This window comes from Mycetomoellerius zeteki, unplaced genomic scaffold, assembly GCF_001594055.1.
Source record: "Mycetomoellerius zeteki isolate Tzet28-1 unplaced genomic scaffold, Tzet1.0 scaffold93, whole genome shotgun sequence".
Classification (NCBI taxonomy): Eukaryota; Metazoa; Arthropoda; class Insecta; order Hymenoptera; family Formicidae; genus Mycetomoellerius; species Mycetomoellerius zeteki.
Window position 1 is genome coordinate 953,644 of NW_017257968.1, and position 19,383 is coordinate 973,026.

General features: G+C 34.1%; 1 protein-coding gene across 1 annotated transcript in view; it reads right to left on the reverse strand.

Moving 5' to 3' along the window:
* Oatp74D (Organic anion transporting polypeptide 74D) overlaps positions 1–16,648 on the reverse strand; it is a 75,263-nt gene extending 58,615 nt beyond the window's left edge. The window contains exon 1 of the mRNA XM_018460329.1: positions 14,827–16,648. The gene's annotated coding sequence lies outside the window, so the exon portion shown is untranslated. The remainder of the gene's footprint in view (positions 1–14,826) is intronic.
* Positions 16,649–19,383: the final 2,735 nt, after the last annotated feature.

The window sequence follows — 19,383 nt, forward strand, 5'->3', positions numbered from 1 at the left end:
CGGCATTCGCCTCGTTGACCCAGCATATCGCTTCACACGCGCAGGGCCTTTAATTCTCATTCATAAGTATCACACGCCGCACCATGTGGCACGGCGACGTCGCGTATAGTGCAACGTCATTCGGCTAGATTGCATTCGCGAGCCGCGACGATGCGATGCAACGGCACGACACGAGGGAAGCGCGGCGGAAAATAAATTACGAGCGTTAACTCCCGAAGGTGAAGTTGATTTCGTAAAACGCCACCATAAATATTATTCTATTGCAACGCGACGTTTTGCAATGACAAAAAAATTCACCCGATTCAAGTCTATTTATCGCACGTCTTATAACTGAAAGTATTATCTTTAAAGGAAGGAAAAGGAAGAAGTCTTATCTATGAATGAATACCTCGGAGTACTTGAGAAGAAAATTATTTCTCATGTGTGTTTCCGAGATTTTTTTAATAGAAAAACATTTTTTTCTAAAAATAATAAAATAATCAAACTAACCATTGTGGAATCTTCAGCGTTCATTTTTTAGTGCATCACAAAATTTTTTTAAAGCTTATTTTTCCTGTTTTAAACATCTGATTAGGTGAGATATTATCTTTTTTATTATAATAATGTCGACTACGCATCTTCTTTCCCCTAAACTGTCTAGGATATTTCATGCCTTCGTCTGTTCCTGAAGATCCCGAAATTTGTGGCGCTATATGTGTGTAAACTGAAGGTGATAACGAAAACTACTATCCACCGTGCGCGCAAACTTTAGCGTCGCAAAGTTAACGAACCGCCGACCGTGGATTAATTGTTTAAGTGCCGCACCGTAACAGCACGTTTATGGTGAAGATAACGAATTGAGTTTTACAATGTTTGCCGAAAAAACTTTGTGGTGTTAACGAACGCAGCCTCGGACTGAAGATCCTTCAAAGAAACGCGGCGATTTTATTTCTTTAATTTATCTAACAAAGAGAATTGCAAAAAGATATATTTTTCAAGTCTAGTATAAACTCCTAATTATATGAAAAAACATAATAAGCATTTTTAAATCTTTTTTTACGTACTTTTACCTATTTCAAAGGAAAACAGATATATTTGAACATTTATTTCTAATGTCCTCTCACCCACTTCTAAAAAAACTGACATTTGAGAGTTTTATTTCTAATAGACCTATATGTATTTTTTTCCACATGGAACATATACGAAACAATCTCTGTATTTTTTCTCAAAACTGTAATTTTCCGATCTTTCCGGATTTCACCTTTCAGTTTCAAACAGATTATGTAAGGTAATTCGAGGGAAGATGCCATAAGGGAGAAGACGCCACTTTATTTATAGTTTTTTCACAGAACACCACGCGCATTGACCATACTGACTGTGCAAAAACGTGTGGCAAACAGTTGTGCAGTTATCGGCTTAGATGAATATGTTCATGCCAATGTCGATTGGAAAAGATTATATGAAATACGAAAAGATAGGACGTGAAACATGCTCTTTATAATATTTGGTATGTTAATAGCTAAGGTCTGAATTTCGATGCTTACTGTAAAACTGGAAAAATAATATACGGTTTCAATCAGTGTTCCTTGGCGATCATGTGGATGATATAGGTTATAATTTGTAATATTCTTATATGTGCAAAAATTGCAATTGAATATTCCTCTTACACTTGGGGATAAGATGACAGTAAATACAAAACACAATTTTTTCTGCTTGAAACCGTCATTAAAATGATTTTATGAATTAAAATTTTAGATACTTTATATAATCGAAATATTTTAAGTTAATGAAATGCTGTTTAAACGAATAAAAGTATGTCCAATTTACTTCCTAAATTACTCTCTTTCATATTTCCTCAATTTATGTTTTATCACACCTTTATGTGTTTTTATAGCTTAAACCCTTCATTATGGACTGTAAATAAGTAAAATATGCAAGTTTATATTGCATCGCATTATTTAATTGTTTGTAACATCTTCCATAGGAGGTGGCATCTTATCCATACATATAAGGGAAGATGCCACTTGTGCAAAGTACGATATATCAATTTTTTCCAATAATACGGAATATTAAACGTTAAATTTATAAATTTGTGTAAATAAAGAAAGATCTCTAGAATATTAATAATATTTTTTCATAACTTAATTCAATAACATTAAGAAATTATTCAAGAATAAAGGCTTAAGGTGACGTCTTTCCCCCAATTACCTTATCTTTCCCTTTTCAAAGAGATAACTGCACTTATACTTTTAGGACTGTAGTTTCATAATCCTTAGAATTTCTGGATGTCATGTGCATTAGACAGATTATAATTGTTATCGTAATCCATTATCATAATAACAAATACCGCACTTATCATGCTACACAAATATAAAACTGATATTATGGTATCTTTCCATAAATAGATTAGAAACAAATCCTTCTTGTACTTTGAAAAATAAAATCATATTAAATTTACATGTAAGAGAAATATTTTTCTTTAATTTTTATTCATAACTTTTGACTGCAAAAGGAACTGTTTTGCCTTGAGAAAATCTGCAATTCATCTTTATTTAATATATCAATTCAATTTTTTTTTTAACCTTCTCAGCCTTTAATTTATACTCCTAGAAATGTTATAACAATTTACTATTTTTAGTAATTATTATTTATTATATGTCATTAATTTAACACACACGTTTTTTCAAGATATTTTTCTATCATTTTTGCCTTGATTCCTTAATTAACCATAATAACGCCGATTATACCATCCGCCCTAAGTAAAATGTTACCCTTTACAGGCGCGACTTTTGTCATGTTGGAAGGGTTACTCGTCAGTTAACGGGCACAAAGGGTGAGACGCACTTCTCCGTCAAGTACGCACTTAAGGCGTAGTCTTTTGAAACCCGTTTTTATCGCGATTTGTGACACTAACCTAACGAGCAGCACGCCTACTCAACAATAAACATGACACGAATATTCGCACGCGTTCTTCTGGCGAAAGTCTTTATTTTTCACGGGATTTTTAATTCCTTTTTTTATTACGTTGAATCGGAAAAAATTATTATTATTATCAGTAATTAATCAGTATCAATAAAAAAACAGTAAAAATAAATTTACATAAGAATGTTAGACAATTTCACTACCTTATAGGGGTTAACGTATTTCAGGTTCAAAGCTGATACATTATCGAACGCATACTTAAGTGCTGATAAATAAATGGATCTATGAACAAACTAGATGAATATGGATTAAATGATTAATGAGCTAGCAAATAAACGATCAAATCGGATAGTAAATCATACCTAAAGCAACTTTTGATAATAGCGAGATAAATATTCCAATAATAACTTTATTTCTGAGAGAGGAAAATATCATTTTCCGTTAATATTAGTTGTAATATTTGTATTAATCTATTGATAATTTTATGATTAAAGCATGATAAAAATAAAAACTTACAAGACACGTTTTCAAATAAGTTTAATTCAAATTTATTCATTTTATTTGACTATTCTTGACAACTCTTGAAATTCAAAAACGTACATTAGTTGAACGCTTAAACGATTCTCAATGAATACTATTTAAGTATAACAAAGTACGAGAAAATTTGCAAATTGGAGATAAAAATAGTATTTTTCAATCCTGCCTTTATTATTTCATTTTTTATTCAGAAAATACTAAAATTAAAGACTTAATTATCATTAATCTATCAATTATAATTCATCCATTTTCAAACAAGTACGTATAATTTCAATACCTACCCAATTTTAGTCGGTTAAAAGATTAATGTCTTAAGAAAAATTGAAATTAAAATTTCAGAAATGTTATCTTATAGCTACTGTTACAAATTTTGAATATCTTTTTACACTTTACATATGATTATTTTATTTAATATTAAAAGCCAAACATACGACGTCAAATTTTTTGCAGCAATCAATAATAATTTCTCTTTTCATGTAGAATGTGTTAATTGCGCTGCCTGTTTATTATCCATTATAGAAAGGTCTCTTGGCAGTCTCCACTCCTCCCTTCTCTCTCTTTCTCTTTCCATCTTTTGATATGCAATATCATCACCGCATACTCCGCCACGTTCTGTCTCAAAGGCGTTATAAATAACTGCGTTCAGCCCCGCGTACATCCGTGATTACGATCGCGGAAGATAGCAGAATGCACAACAGTCACGTTGCCTCACTCCACGTCTCGACCCTTCGAGATCACGCACGAGAATTTTCCCTAGCCCGACACCATTACATTGTTATGTATATCGTTCCTACTCAGACCTAACATCTAGTACATTTTTATAACTAATATAGAAATCATATATAAATTTTATTTAGAGATTAATCCTTATCATGCGTGTGTCGCATGATTTTTGTATTATACATATAGTATATCGCTAGATATACTTTTACGTAAATTTCTTTATAATATTCTTATGCTAGAAACTACATCAGTAAGTAAAGATCTCTGTAAAATTAACATCTCATTTTTAAAAAGTTTTTAAGTTAACTCGAAAATTTTATCTACAATTCTATTTGCAATAATTTTATAATTTTTAAAAGTTAATAAATTAATAAATTAAAGTTTTGTTGATATTGTTGAAAAAAATGACACCTAACATATGAGATTTTCCCATATTTTGCTTTATATTTAAAAAAAATAATTATAAATAAAATTCAGTAAATCACGAAGAGTTCTATATAGTTTTTGATATATTTTATCCATAGTTTCAGTTTATTAATATATTTAAATAAATTTTTAATTTAGAACTGGCACACACCTTATATCTTAATAAAGTATGAAGTGCTGCTCAGTTATTCTTTTAGTGGTTTAATAATTACAGTATTTTCTAAAAGTGAATTAGTATATTATTACTGATTACATCAGTTATAAATGTAGCACTGAAATCATCAGCGAATATTTACTGTTTTTCAGTAATAATACACTGATTCACTTTAAAAGTTATGATTTTCTGCAGATCCAATTTGTAGAAACCATAACTTCTCAAAATGAAAATCAGTGTATTATTATTGAAAAACAGTAAATATTCACTGATATTACGTGTTATAAGTGTAGCACTGAAGTCAGTGATAATATATTAATTCACTTTTAGAAAGTAGTTTAATAATTATGCTACTTTATATTTTTTAAATGTTAATTATTTTTATCAACAATATCAATGGAACTGTTACTAAAATCAAGAAATCATTGCTGGTGTAAGTAGAATTGTTGATGAAAAATTTTCGATTTTTTGAAGTGACGTGTTAACTGCACAAAGACGTTCTAAAATGTAGCGATATTAAACGTTGAAAGATTGATACTTTTACGAAATCGTATTTAGAGAATAAGCCTTAAATTTTTTTAATGTGACTTACAGAAAAAGAAGGCCTACAGAAAAGATTCTCCTAGTCTTGTCGTGATCGCGTTCTGACCGATAATAAACCGAAGATACACAAAGTAGTTCAAGCTACCTACCTCGTCGAGCGTTGCTATACAAATGACACCGATGACTTTTTACATGTATAAGACTGTATAGAACACCACGTCTTATGAATCAACCAATTTGTACAAAGTATTTGACATAGCATAGATATGTATTATATCTGTTAAGTGAATTTTATTGTTATTCCTTTTTACCAATGTAGATTAACTTTAATCTCAATAATTTATTTTTTATCTTATTCTAGTTCTAAAAATTAGACTAGAAAAGTTCTTAGAACTAGAAGAAAAGAAACAGTAAGTGAAAGATAAAAAGTAGTTTTATGTAACATTAGATACAATATCTATGTTATTTCGAATATTTTATGATAAAGTTCATCTACCCTATACAGGTTGTCAAGGAACGTTCTGCAGTGTTTTGAGAATGTTTCTAAAAAGATCTGTGAGATAAAGTGTGCCGTATGAGACACACTGATAGAAATATTTTATGATCAAGTTCATCTACATTTTGGAAGAATCTTATATGTGAAAGACATATAAGATATATGTATATACATATATTTATATATATATATCTCGCTCAAAGCAACATATATTAATATATATTTTAAATGCATACAATTTATTTTAAAATAAAACAATTATAAAACAATTGTTTTCAAGGTTTTATTAAGATGAATTTAATAATGTGTGAGAGTTAAATTTACAATAACATACGATAGCGTTTGCAAATAAGAAATTAAAAGCAAATTGAGTAATTATTAAAGCATTAACGTTATCTAACAATAAGTAAAAATCAATAAAATTAAAAAACATTCCTGTTTCTAAAAGATGACTTTGTTAAAATTTTGTATAGCTGATATCACGTATCGGATAATAATTAAGAATCTTTAAAATTTTACTGTTTATCGTATTAATCTAAAATATTTTCGTTAATTGTATTGACTGAAAACACGGTAATTAAGTCTAAATAAAAATAGAAGTCTCTTGCGCGAATATGAAATTTCGTTCGCTATTGGAAATAAAAGGTGGGTAAATGTAATAAAATCGTGATCGATAATGCGAAATATAAATGTAAAGATGATTGTGCAGAATGGATAATATTACACAGACACTGAAGTGTCCATGATACATGATTAACGTAACCCACCTGTGTGTGCTATTTGCGGAACGCGCCGCGCCAGTTACCTCAATTTGATTTTAATTCTATTTTTCTACCACTTTAGGACAAACGTATTACACTCGATAATTGTGTTTTTTGCATCATTCGTACATAAATGACGTCAATTCATTGCGATGACATTTCGTGCATAACACCACGAATAATTATATGGGATTATTTAATCAAATAACTTAAATTTTTAAAAATTTAGATTTAATTACAGAATCGCAGAAAGTTCTATGTAATTGAAAATTATTTTACATTCAATTAACATATATAAAAGGTAATTATACATAGTTTTTAGCATCCACGCAGAAGTCACATAACTAATAAGCTTTAATATGGATATCTAAAAATTAATATTATCTTATGTATAATAATAATTGTATTGAATATTAAAAGCAGACAGAAATTGTAGTAGATACAGTTTAAAATTCCGAAAAGTCTCAAAGTATGGAATAAGATCGCAAATGCACAGATGGAGCATTCTATAAGCCGTGCCAATTCTCGATATTGTCCTGCTATTCGTACCGTCTAATTTCGAACATGAGATTGCAACCCGTTCTTCTTCCCGTGAACTCGAAGAGACTCTCCCCCTTGTCGAAGCGCTTAGCGTATCACACGCAAATGAATCACGGAATCGCGCTTAACGATGACAATCTCGGGTCAAAGTTCGTTCTCAAGTCATCAATGTTCATCATAGACCGTATGATGCGCCCTAACGTACCAATGTAATAAGCATGCGGAAATAGAGATCGAGATAATAAGCTTTAATCCAACTTCAGCACGTGCTACTTAACCCATTAGGCATATTGTTAAGTATTTTTCTAATAGAAATGATAATGGAGATATTATATATAATAACGTTCTTTTACAACACGGCAAGAATGGTTTTACTAAAATATTCAAAAATTTAAGATACACACACACATATAGATTTAAATATAATTTTGTTAGATCAGCAAAATAATTACGTAGGCTGCTCAAGCATGATAATTAATGTTAAAAAAATTTTGACATTCTAGCATATCCAGCTTGAGTGCCTTACATAATTACTTTAATGATCCAACAAAATTATTTTCAGATCTGTATCTAATTAAATTTTCAGACTTTAGTCAAACTATTGTTTCCGTGCATCCTCATGTTATTAAAAAAGCCTTCGTGCAATATTTTTAAGTTAAAACTTAAACAGTAAAATCATGTTTTGTATAAAAATATATAAATATATAAAAAAATAATATTATAGAATAAAATATAACGGCCACTTTTTATTATTAATCGGAAAATATCTCCTTATAGTTAAAAATGATCTCTTAAGTCACATTGACAACTCGATCTATTTAAAATTAAAATATCAATATGGAATATCGAGAGATAAGAATGTTCCACGATAAATGAAGACAGAAAGTAGTTCAACCTAAATTAGATCTTCTAACAGTGATGGAACAGGACATTTTCCTGAAATAATAGAATTTGAATGGAAATTCTGATGACAAAGAGATTCCAATAAGTATTTAAAATTCAAATATGTAAAGTCAACGTTGAAATGATAAAGTTTGTCTTTTTAATCACTTTCGAAAACAAATTTAATATTAAAAATTTCTAACTGTTTATGTGACGAATTCTTATACTATTCTACTATTGAATATCGGATATATTCAAAGAATACCTAGAAAAGAGACGTTCTTTTTCGATCTATCTGAAATCTACCCCGATCTACTTACTTGTCCTCGCAAATTAAAACAAATCATCGCTGACGTACGATACGCAATTCGCAATTATTTCGCCGACGATCGATGATATTATACGTTCAAAAGCGCAAATTGCAGCTAACGGAACTGCTATTTAATAGCATGGACTGAGGGGAGAAAGAGAGTGGGCAGGAGGAAAATTACGTGACTCGTCCGAATTATTTCGTTCGATCGTGACTTTGATAACGGGGGACAGGTTGCAAGGCTCGAACCCCCATCGATCGATAAGCGGTGGGGCATCAAAGTACCGCCGCCCATCAGCTGTTCCCGTGCGAAGAATGGCCGGGCGAGCGGGTTCGGCTGCGACTTTGGCAGCTCGTTATTCCATCACGATCGATGGATCGCACGATGGGCGCGAGGCGTGTCGCTCGGACTCTCCTCTGCGACTGTGGATCGTGATCGCGTGTCTTCCTGTGTGTGCCAGACCGTATGGAGGATATCAAGGAGGATATTAAACCTTGTTCCGTAAATCCGCCTGTATTATCGCTTCTTCTTGCATAACCGTTTCGGCCGATCCTTTTATTGTTCCGATTGTTCTCCTCGTTGTTCTTGTACAGTTAACTCATTTGTATCCACGAATATATACGAGTTGTTTCATTAATGATATCTAAAGAGAAAATAATCGCAAGAAAATTGAACTTAAATATTATGTGTCTATATTTTAAAATTAGATTCTTTGGAGATTCTATTATTATAAATAAAATATTATTGTTACATTTTGATAAAATAATATGAAATATGCGAGATAGTAATAAATAAAGTCATATGTAACACTAAAATATAAATACTGCTCAATTCGAGCTCCGAAAAAAATCTTCGGAGATTAAGAGGGTAATTATCGCGAAATTAAGATAATTTCAAGGAGGTCTCGTTTATCGTCTGGCACATCGGCAATTATGTATCAAAATTATGGCGAAGTAACAATATGCCATATGTAGCGGACCAGCAGTTTCATCGTAAGCTTTTTGAAAGTCGCTGCTTGTGCTGCGATTTTAGCAAATCTACGCTGGGAAGTAATAATAAAAACGAACATACGTAGTTATTTAACTAATGATGCACGATGTGCTTCGGGATACTGTCTTAAGCTATCACCACAATAAGGCTGGCCATAGAACTGGTTGTATAATGCATTACAACATGATATGTTTTATACAGTACTTTTTTGTGTTTTTTTCAAAAACAGTCAAAATAATGCCTATCCTGAACATTTTTAATTTCATATGTTTCCTTTTTCTTTTTAAAAGAATCTATGATAAAGAATGGAAAAATATTGTACAAAAATAAATTCTTACGTTTTAAAATTAGTAACATGCACCTTTATTTTCACAAAAATCCTTTCTATTTCTATAGCTAATATTTGAGGTTTATCTCAGAAAAGAAAATCATTATGTAAACTTGCAAAATTGCTTAACTATGTTCATATTAGAGAATTTTATATATACTTAAAAAAATTTTATAATCTTTTTTTATAAAAAATTAAATATGTATAATTTAAAGAATTAAAAAGATCAAAAGATGTTCGAAACATTTAAACGATTTTAAATACTACAAATATTTACGAGTAATATTTGCAGTTTGACTATACAGGTTTTTTCTACTAACGAGATTATACAAAAAAAAACACATTTTTCTGTATTTTTATATTGTTCTTTTTAACAACGCGATTCTATGTGAAACAATAACAGATTTTTCTAAAAAAAATAATTAATTCGAACATTTATTTAATCCTGTATGTAGATTTAATCGCGTTTTTCTTGATTACCAAATGCGCGCATGCCTGCCATTATTATTACGAAGCGGAAATGAGTGATTCATCAGGACCGATAATACGACCGCCAGGTTCTCGTGTGAAAGCTACCTAACAAGTACGACGGTATCTCTTGACAGGGTAGGAGAAGGGGCCACGAAAAGAAGCGGCCCGATTTTATGGAACCTCATTATCAGCTTTACTCGCTCCTCTCTCTTTCGATTTTGTCTTATTATCGTACGCGCAAAACGGACCTGCTCTCCCTCACCAACACTTTTTCCACGACTCAAATTCATACGCATTATACTCACGAAATTGGTTAATTCTGTGAAAAGTTATTCATCAAGTAAAAAGACAATTAATTTTATATACAAAAATTTGTTTTATAACTGAATAGTGTTACGTAAATATTCGCATTTATATAGGCATAATGTGAGAAAAAATATATCGTAAGTTTAATTTACATTAACAAATCACTAAATTCTAACTGATTAAATCATTTTACATAATATTATTTTGTTCTTTCTCTTATGATTTTGCATTGCAAAGAATTAAATTGTAAATTTTGGAGAATTTCACATAATATTTGTAATCATATTTGTAATCATATTTATAAATAAATTATGCAAATATCAGTCATAAAGTAATATTATAAAATAATAATAAGAACATACATATACATATTTTAAGAGATATTTCAGAATACTAAAGTGAATATTTTACACAGATGTCTTGAATTTTTTCATCATCAACATTTCTTTTAACATTTCTTAAACCTACTTTCTTAATCTTAAAAATTGAATTTCAAAATAAACAGAAATTAGGTCGTATCACTACTGTTGTAATAACGCCGGCTCCAAATAGATACGTTTTTATCCCCACTGTTTTAGCGCAATAGTAAAAGTATCGGCTTAGTTCTCTGACGTTTCTTAGACGGAATCGGAGCGCGATAGATAACCTTCGTGTTAAGGTTAAAGTCTTCTAGCGGTACAGACAGAAAATACATATCTTGTACGTATGAAAATACACTCGATAATTTAATGTAGACATAATTAGATGATATCAAAATTTGAGTTATTTAAAGGTTGCATTCAAACGCAAATGATTTTAAACTCAGATAATCTCTGATATCGAAATAACTGATTTAATAAGAGTATTTATAAAATTACATTGTTAATAAAAGCGAAAATGTATAGTCACGCTATTTTTTCACAGAATTCGCACCGCTATCGAAATAACGAGATAATGAAGTAATCAAAACGATGATGAACTTCAATGGTAAAGGAAAACATGTCATTGATTAGACAAGATAAAACTGTATGTAAAATATTACAAATTTACATAATTCGGAATATAACGAGCAACCAATATTTTGTTTAAATTAATTAATTATTTTTCATACCGATTAATTATTCAATTGACAAAAATTAGAGGCACAAATTTAAAAAATTAAAAAAATTGCAAATATTAAGAATATGCTGAGTATAATACTAGTCGACAGCATAAAATTATCGCGAAGTAATAGCGATATCGTTTTGTAATTTTCAAACTTAAATATTTATTGAATATTAGATTCAATTAGTTATTGAATGCAAGTTTTAGAACCGTATTTTATCGTGAGATGTAGAGACGTAATTAGCAACACGTTTTCACGAGCGTATTGATCCGCTAGCTCATAATGTAGTTAATATACGTTCGTTTCTATAACTAATATTTACTCAGCTAACGCTTGGGCTCTAACACGTTGCTCAAGCACGGTATTACAAGTAAGATAAGCCTAGAAGCACGTACGTAGAGCACGGCGTTTTGCAGGCCGTATGAGTACGATAAAAATGGCAAGGGAGGCCAAGGTTAACACTCCAACGATATTCTAGAGCACAATAGGGGCACACACCGAAGTGTCTTCAAAGACGTGCCACAAATGTGATGGAAAAAAAGTCACGTTTCTTAAAATAAAATTGACAATCCCAACCAATATATAAACGCGGGTTATACGTACGTATATTACATAATATTGAAAACACATTGCCGGCAGCATTATAATCATAAAAGTCATATAAAAGATATTTTGAATAATTGTATGAATTTTTATATATAAAGTGTACTCATTGTTCTAAAAAATAACAAATAATGAGCGTTCACAAAAAAATATTTTTATATAAGTCAAATTTATCGAGAACAGAACAGAGCATGAAAGGTACAAATAATCGAAAAATAAAATTATTTAGACGTTAATTGATTACGAGCAAGAATGAAAGGAAATTGCGAAATTTTCGCTGACGATTGAAATGCACATTACTGTACATTTCAATCACTTACTCAATTATAAATCACAATGATTAATTAAAATTTAAATAATAAGCTTGTAATAATTTTTATTAGGATTATCATTATTTTTTCTAATGACAAATATTTTAGTTTGCAGAAATATCGCGACAGAATTATAAACAGCAATCTAGATGTTACAATTGTATTGTGATATTTTCAAATTTCTTCGAAATTTTTGTAGGATATTTTTAAATTCTAATATGTACATTCAATCTTATTGTGTTATTTTATTTCTGTATTAGATTTGCATATATATTTTATATTATTATTCCGCGAGTTTTGAGTATTTTTACTATTTCTCTTTTTTTCAACTATATCAAATTCTAAATGTGAATTGTACACTTCTATGTAATTTATCAAGTCCTCCTTCCCTAAGTTAATCGTGAATATGTAAAATATTAGAAAACTTACGATAACCTTTTAGATTATAAGTACCGGTCCTAACCCACAGTTTTCAAAACTTATTTACAACTTGCCTGCTATCCAAATGAATATTCATCAAGCTATTTCGGTTTTTGCGTTTACACGAAGAAACTACGATCGCCTAACGGTATCGATGTAGCTCTCATGTTAACGCAAATGTTGATTTACGTAAATGCAGGTATAATTTTAATATTAATATTTAGATACCAACAAATTCATGTTATATTATAAAGATTTAAAATAAGTTAATATAATATTATTAACTAACACAAACGACTCAGTACGACTGTCGATATCGTTACACGTTTCGTAACATTTATTACATCAAACATCCGCTCATTTCACCAAGTAAACATTTTTTACCAAATAATACAGTTTTTATCAAGTAGTAAACGCTTTATGAGATAAGATAAAAATGTTTATATATATATATATAGTATATTATGTAAAATTTTTTTTAAATATCATAGGAATAAATTTTATGATATTCTTGCAAGTTCTTATGTTACGTCATTGAAGCCATTATTTCGCTCATCTATTTCGATCATAAATTCGTCGAAGTGACTTCCCTCACCGAGATCTCCGCAAATAGTAAGACATCTCGTAAAAGAGAGGGGCTTTCTCCTCACTTTTCGTATTTGTCCAATCGATCAGGCGCGAGGCACACATAACTCTATTCGCTAATCGGCGCTCGTCAATGCAGCAGCTCACGTTCCCGAGGATTTTCGAAGGTCCCCCCCGAGCGATCGCGCCGCGCGTTGCGTCGCGTCGCGTCGCGCAATCTTGAATTTTATCCCTTCGCGTATAATTCAGCCTGGGTGGCAGACGTGATCGGCAAACGACGTCCGGTCCATGCGCCATTCGCTATGCGAGAGAAAAAACACGAATTTCTGCGGGCTGTCTTCGATGAGCCGACGGGATAAAACCTGCTGCAAAACGCCACTTCGTCGAGCAATGCAATGGGAATGCATGATAACACTTGAATACATTATATCTCCTCGCTTATCAATAAAAATATCTTGCTTTATACGATATCAAAAATTATATATGAAGCAGTTTTTATCAGTCGCGATAAATCTAATTAGTTAACAAATTAAAAGACAAATTAATATTCATACGTCAATATTTATTATAAACTTTTGCAAGTAATTTTTTAATAACTTTATACTTATCGTTTTATATTTATCACCGTATAATTTTGAATTTATTTTCATAATTTATTAAAATGATTTTGTAATAATTTAATTCGATTTCTTCGAGGTTCCTTTAATCAATAATTTGCTAAAAATATAAAGTTAGAGTGCTAAATTATTCATACTGCGTGACGTTGATCCATTAAGGTTATTGTCGAAGGTAGTCACAATTAGTAAAAATGTTGTTTCAATGCGTTATTGTGACAGAATGACGCAATCGTGAACGTAGATATCGATAATCAATGAGGATACTTTCAACTTTGAATTCGTATTTCTTCGTTACCTAATTGTTACAAACAATAATTCCTAATGCAACTGCGCTCTTCGTTACAAGCAATATTTAATGCACGAGGTAGAGTATACCAGAAAACATAACACCGCAAAATACCAGTGACGCAGTATGCGAGACACGTGTAAAAATAATCTCGATATTTGTAGGCGAACTCCGAGCATGTAGCATTGGAGCAACGCAGATCGGAGATGTTTCTTCAAAACAATGACACTGCAAAATTATTTTTTTAATTGAAATTATTCATGCAATCAAAATAAAAATTCGCAGACATCAGATTACGTACTATGGTGATTTCACCATTTTCAATTACGAAGCAAACATAAAGAGTTATATTACAAGCGATGTCTGTCCCGGACGTAAGTCAAGTGCACAATGCGTTTCTCACGGTCAAGTCTTGATCGCCCTTTGAAAGGCGCATCCCCGAACACGCTGCAACCCCTATACTCGAATCTCACGAGCCATTGCACTCACGGTCACACGCGACCAGGGTCGGAAGGAAACAAGAAAGAAAAAGAAGGAATTGCAGCTCCTACCTGTCACACGTCGCGGCGCTTTTGGTCGGTGCCATGCGTCATCGGCGCAAAATCGGCCGCCAGTCCGCGAGGGGGAATCGAGCGGACAGAAAGAAAAGCAGGACGGGAAGAAGAAGAGGCGCGAGAGAACGCGCAGCCTCGACCAGCCAGCACCAATGTGGCGAGATATTTGGCGGACTCCAAAATAGCAATAGCTCCGCGTCCTCCGTCGGCGTGTTGCTGACTTGCTGCTTCCTCGGCGCACCAGCGACGACACGCATACACAACACGCTACGCGACTACGTCCTGCTCGTTTCCTCTTCGTCGTCAGTCCTTCTTGCTTTTATATTCGAGCAGAGTATAGAGAAGCCAGCTCAATCGTTGCCGTCCTTTCCGTTTCTTCTCTCACTCGGTCACCAGTTGTACTTCGCGCTCAACGAGATTACGTCTTCGTCGATGATATCGCTGACAATTCGCCCCAATGTATTCTCCCCCCCCGAGAGATAGCCACGAAAAGTACTCATTCGTCCCTATTCCGCCTCTCCGGTCCGGTCCTCATCGGCCTCCCCTCCTCCTCCACTGTCGCCCGCGACCCGATCTGCGGTATCTGGGTATTCGTGTCGTCGTGCACGCCGATCGCACTTTGCACGCATTACAGATCCATCGATCCTCCGTCTCCTCCTCGCCACCGTCCTCCCGTCGCCACCCGCCGCTTCCTCCGCTACCGCCGTCGTCGCCGTCGTCGTCGTCGCCGCCACGCCGATGCCAGCCTCTCCGTTTCGCACAGATCGTCTTATCTCGGAGTGCACGGCACTTGGCGCATCATGGTGGGATTATCGGGGCTCTTCGGCTCTTCGGAATCGCTCTTTCCAGTCGGGGAATCGATGCTGATGTCTGGCGGAGCTGGATCGAGCGATTTTCGCGACGTTATCAAGACGCTCTACGAGTCTTGAGGGACCAATTAAATTGACGATTACAAAGCTGGTGGATTATAATGAACAGAGGTGTTATCAAAAGTTAATGACGACGCTGAATGTTTACAGAAAGTTATCAAGCCTAAGTGATAATAATAAACAAGTTTCGCAAATGATGGCCTGTATGGATGTTGATTTACGAAATAAGTGCCATTGCAACGTACTTTGCAGTTACTTGACCGATCGTGCTGATCTCTGATACTGGCGTGAAAGTCATGATTTCTAGAGAACCTAGCACGTTATCTCCTACACCGAAAAGGAAAGGCGACAACTCATCACTTTTCCCGAAGCCGATCGATAGAGACTATTCAAAGTTCGTTGTCGTTTTCGCTTCAAATCACACCGTATTCATAGGTATATCTATCCCTACTGGTTGACATGAACAATTCTCCTAAGCAATTCTCCGGCAAATAATAATTACCCTACAGCACTTTTGATAGCTTCTATAACGAGTGAAGCTTCTCGCACATGTCAATTCGTCAATCTCCTGTGACAACTTTGCATAAAAACCAACTGAATAGAAAAGACCAACTTTTAGAGCACGAGAGCTGATTTTCCTTATCTTATGGACTACCACTGTTTTCACTGTCTTTCCTCGATTCTTGTTCGCATGAGATGACGAAAAATTTCGTGGACTCGGTTTCTTGCTCCACTTCGTGCGATTCAGTTCCCAAACTGAGTCTTTGATCATTAAAGGTACCTTCTTGGGACCGACTGAATTTTCTTGTCGTGCCGGTACCTTCACTTTTTCTTTCTTCTTCCTATGTATCGCATACCAGTTTAGCTCAGATACGCGATTGGCAAATTGAAGTAAACGCGTAATCTTCCTTGGCGAAGCTAAAGAAACGGCGAGATGTTCGCGACTCCACGGTTCGCGCGCGACTGACCGAGCCACTGAGGGTGAGAGTCGTTATTGGGAGCAGAGCGCCTCAAGTCTGCCCTCCTCTTTCTCTCTTTATTGTGCCTCTCTCGCTCTCCCTGTCTGGCTCTATCTCCCTCACGCGTGTACTATCACGTCCCCCCCCCCCGTCGATCTCCCTTTCTCCCTCGTGCGAATCGTTTTTTCTTTCTTGCTCTCTCTTGCATTCTCTCTCTCCTTCCATCTCGTTCCGCTCCGCTCTTATGAGAGAATCTGTCTCTCTTTGTCGTTGACGCACTCGCGGTTGAGTCGTGTCGTCGATCTCCGTCGTTCTCACTCCGATTCAGTCTCTCTTCGTCTACCTCATCGCTGAACAGGTTCACTCTCGGCTCCCGTTCGCGCGGAGCAGGCGCGAAACGAACGAAACCGAAACTCAAACTCGCGGCGACCGCCTCCACCGGCTCTTCTTCTTCTTCTTCTTATTCCTCTTCTTCTTGGTGATGTTAGTCTTCCTCGGTACGACGTTCTCCTTCCTCTCTAGCAACGTCAAGGTGGTTCCTTTGGTTTCCTCCATTTCTTCCCTTCCCATTCCTATCTTGGTCACCAGTTGAGTTTCCTACCTTGATCAGAGTTGCGTTTCCTTCTTAGATCGATTTCCACTCTATTCTATATCTTCACTTTATAAACCATTATAGAAAAATAGGAGAAATATGTGTGTGTGTGTCCCCATTTGCGTTTTCCTTTAGATGTATCTTCCTTTACTATTTTCTCTTTATATTTCTGTCTTCTATCTATTAAATACTATGACTTTAATTATGATCAAAGAATCAAATATCTTCTCCTATCTCTTGATATACGATATCTTCTCATTTCAGTTCTTCTATATATTTATTTCTTCTCTCTATTGTCTTCTTCAGCATACTTCACTATTTCCTTTCTATTTCGTATCTTGCTCATTTTTCTCTGAGGTATTTTCTTCTTTGTTCTTCGCTTTACGCTCTCTTCATCTTCAGGCATTTCGCTATCTCGATCCATCCTTCGCTTCCCACTTCATCTCCCTTTCCTCTTCTTTTCTTCACAGATAGTCATGCTTCCTTTATCGCTCTTTTCACTCTCCATCCTTGCACTGGACACCTTCCCTCTTCTAAACCTCTTCTTCAATCGTGGCCGTTCTCCTCAGTTCTCGCTTTCTCCATCGCGTGGACGGCATACTTCCTTCACGATTCTGCCAGGGTACTCCGTCCTTCTCTTTATAGCCACAAGTGAAGACACTGTCCAAAACTGGTTGGAGAGATGCTCCAGCACTCGTTTCGGCACCGTAATCGACTGGCCAAACTGCCGTGCCACACAACCGTCAGTCCCACCCTCTTTTCTTCGTTTCTTTGATCGTCTTCTTGTTCTCCCTGAACACCCTTGCCCTCCCTTCAACTTCGTGAAAATGGAATCTCATAAGAAAAGACTCCAACGTATAGAGAAGATTGCAATCGAGTCGCCTGATCGAATCGCAAGATGTCACCTCCAAATACCATCTAATTTGAAGGAAATCAATTGTAAACTGAACGATTGTCGATCTTATCGAAAAAATCGACAAAACTCTCGTTGACAGTTCTAATCGTGTATAATTTCGTTATATGAAAAACTAGAAAAATAGTATTTTTAAGATTGTTTGCTACATTTTAAATTTCGAGTTTCAAATTTTAAATATCATATTTAGTGATTCAAGATTGAATTATTTAAAATATTTTAAGATCTAGCTTCGACCGTATAGGGCTCTTATTTATCGGTTGTGTTTCTCACATACGCGGTCTGAAAAATGATATTATTGTTTATTCGTCCCGAGTATGACGTTGTTCTCCTATATATACCGATTATTGCGAAGAATATTACTAAGGCCTCGGTGGTCTAATGGTCTAATCTCAGGACGCTCATACGGAATACAAGAGATCCGGGTTCGACTCCCGGCCGAGGTAATATTTTTCGCAATAAGTTTAATTATAGTTTTTCAGCATATTAATATCTTTGAAATATGATGCCTTATTGAGCATCGAAATTATTAGAATTTAATTTAATTCGCGAGATTTACTATAGTGGTTTAATTGTGTTTAGTCCGGAAATATTTCGGTGCACAGTTCGTTAGACTACAATTGTGGTATATATGTCAAGTACATATATATCATATTTAGTGATTCAAGATTGAATTATTTAAAGCATTTTAAGATTTAGCTTCGACCGTATAGGGCTCTTATTCATCGGTTGTGTCTCTCACATACGCGGTCTGAAAAATGATATTATTCAAATTTTAAACTTTGAAAAAAGTTAAACTTCCTCCCCAAATCTGTATTTATTCTTATTATAATATTGCTGAGTTTTGGACAATAAGTTTAGAAATTCTAAACATCGAGCAGTGAAAGACCGAATCGTCGAACAAAAATAGAATGAGTATCATGGGACGCCGAAATCGCCAGCTCCGATTTGGCGATTGGGGACGAGCTTCTAACGAGGTTCAATCCTTCGTATCCTGTTTGGACTTTGATGCGTGGCTCGCTATACGGTTGACAAAGATTTGCGTGTAGCGAAGAAATTAGTGAGTCGTTCTTTTGTTAGGTGAACACAACTACTCGTAATAAAAGGGCTTCATGCAGAAGATTAACATTATTCTTATTAAAGTAATAAGATTATATGTTACATAATTATGTATTGCACACATGTAATAAGGACCTTATTATATACAATAAATAATTATAT